We start from the raw sequence: 2,741 nt of genomic DNA, 5'->3' as shown, positions 1-2,741 counted from the left end.
CCGAGAGACAGAGGTTGCAGTGAGCCAAGATTGCACCACTGCACTCCAGCCTGGGGAGACAGAGCAAGACTCCCTCTCAAAAAAGAAAAAAAAAAAAGAAAAAATATGTACCACCAGGAAGACATCATAACCTATAAATGATGCTCTAAGACTGGAAACCCAAGATGATGCTAACTGAGAGTGGCACTAGGCCCTAAGTTTTGGTCACACTCTCATCAAAGTGAGAACCTGCCCCAAAAGTGGTTTTTTAAACAAAATTCTGGGAGGCCATTGTTTTGGACTAAGCTCATACATTAGGCCCCAGTAGACCAAACCAAATCAAAATGGAGTTGCTTGTGCTAAGACTTTAAAGAAACACATAGATTCTAGAATAAGCCAGGTTTTGTTTTTTTTCCTGCAAATCTCTCCTTTTTTATTTTATTTTATTTTTTCGTGACAGAGTCTCACTCTGTCACTCAGGCCGGAGTGCAGTGGCACAATCTCTGCTCACTGCAAGCTCGGCCTCCCAGGTTCACGCCATTCTCCTGCCTAAGCCTCCCAAGTAGCTGGGACTACAGGTGCCCACCACCATGCCCGGCTAATTTTTGTATTTTTAGTAGATACGGGGATTCACCATGTTAGCCAGGATGGTCTCGATCTCCTAACCTCGTGATCCACCCACCTCGGCCTCCCAAAGTGCTGGGATTACAGGCGTGAGCCACCGCGCCCGGCCTTACACATTTTATAAAGGGATTTCATTCAATTATTATTTTCAATGTATGTTTTCTGGTGGTATACAAGCTCTCCCATGCAAGAAGGCTGATGTTACAATGGTAAATTATTATGCTACAGTGTATTTTCACCAGGAAAGAAAGCTTTTTATGGTTTGAACCTTCTGAGAACATTAAAGAAAAACTATTCTTGCCATCCACACTACAACAAAACCTTGGAACCTTGAACTGTGGATTCATAATCTCACAACTAAGAAGGGTCCCTCCACGCTCTTGGAGCTGTACATCCTTGGAACCCTTGGGATAAGACTAACCAGGGAAGTTTCTCCTCAGAAGAAGAAGCCATCCTTGATGTGAACAACTTTTCCCAAGTTCACAGATTAAGACTTCTATCATGAAACTCTGAATATTTTTTTCTTGCTTATGCCTCTATGAACAATAAAAGTGGAAAGGGGTCTGTTGTGTGCACTTATGGGGTATACGTTTATTTGTGAAGAAGTCTACAGCCATCCTTATAAATGAATAACCTTATACTTTGATAGATAAAAAATAGTAGGCCCAAGGCTAAGCATGATGGCTCCTGCCTGTAATCCCAGCGCTTTGGGGGGCTGAGGCAGGCGTATCACTTGAGGTCAGGAGTTTGAGACCAGCCTAGCCTGGCCAACATAGTGAAACCCTGTCTGTATTAAAAATATGGAAATCAGCCAGGCATGGTGGCAGGCGCCTGTAATCCCAGCTCCTTGGGAGGCTGAAGCCGGAGAATGACTTGAATCTGGGAGGTGGAGGTTGCAGTGAACCAAGATGTCGCCACTGCACTCCAGCCTAGGTGACAGAGCAAGACTCTGTCTCAAGAAGGCAATGATTAGAAATGTATCCCCCATAATAGGCTCTATAGCAGATTTTTTTTTTTTTTTTTTCTGAGTGGAATTTCGCTCTTTTTGCCCAGGCTAGAGTGCAATGGGCACAATCTCGGCTCACTGCAACCTCTGCCTCCCACATTCAAGTGATTCTCCTGCCTCAGCCTCCCGACCAGCTGGGATTACAGGCACGCACCATCACACCCGGCTAATTTTGTATTTTTTTAGTATAGACAGGGTTTCACCATGTTGACCAGGCAGGTATTGAACTCCTCACCTCAGGTAATCTGCCCATCTCCACCTCTCAAAGTGCTGGGATTACAAGCGTGAGCCACCGCGCCCAGCCTACACAGATTCTACTGTAAAGGTTACAGTTACACAACAGACTTTGTATTCTCTTGTGAAAGTTAGATAGAATTAGCTGAACAGAGAAGTATCTGTGCAGCTGCTCCACTCATGGCCTTTGGAGAAAACATTAAGTATTATAGAAATTCAGTTGTAGGTTGGGCGTGGTGGCTTATGCCTGTAATCCCAGCGCTTTGGGAGGTGGAGGTGGGCGGATCACGAGGTCAGGAGATTGAGACCATCCTGGCTAACACAGTGAAACCCCATCTCTACTAAAAAAAATACAAAAAATATTAGTTGGGCAGCCGGACTTGGTGGTGGGTGCCTGTAGTCCCAGCCACTTGGGAGGCTGAGGCAGGAGAATGCCGTGAACCCGGGAGGTGGAGCTTGCAGTGAGTGGAGGTCGCGCCACTGCACTCCAGCCTGGGCAACAGAGCAAGACTCCATCTCAAAAAAAAAAAAAAAAAAAAAAAATTCAGTTGTAGCAGATTAACGAAGAAACTGCTTAGTTAAGTCATTGTTTGATCAATTTGATTTTAGGTTTGGTTTATGGGAACCTCAGATAAGGGGCATACTTCAAACTCTTGCTATTATCCTCCCAATGGTCATAATAATAGTATCCCTGGGGTGCTGTATTCTCTCAAAGGTTTTAAATGCTTGTATGCAGCCATCTCTAGAGTGTCATATGATCGCTCTTCAACTGGAATGACAGGAGCTAAAAGAAATATGGAAGGCCGGGCGCGGTGGCTCAAGCCTGTAATCCCAGCACTTTGGGAGGCCGAGGCGAGTAGATCACGAGGTCAGGAGATCGAGACCATCCTGGCTAACA

The sequence above is a fragment of the Colobus angolensis genome, unplaced genomic scaffold, assembly GCF_000951035.1.
Source record: "Colobus angolensis palliatus isolate OR3802 unplaced genomic scaffold, Cang.pa_1.0 Scaffold383, whole genome shotgun sequence".
In the NCBI taxonomy this organism is placed as follows: domain Eukaryota; kingdom Metazoa; phylum Chordata; class Mammalia; order Primates; family Cercopithecidae; genus Colobus; species Colobus angolensis.
This window is presented reverse-complemented; position numbering follows the sequence as displayed.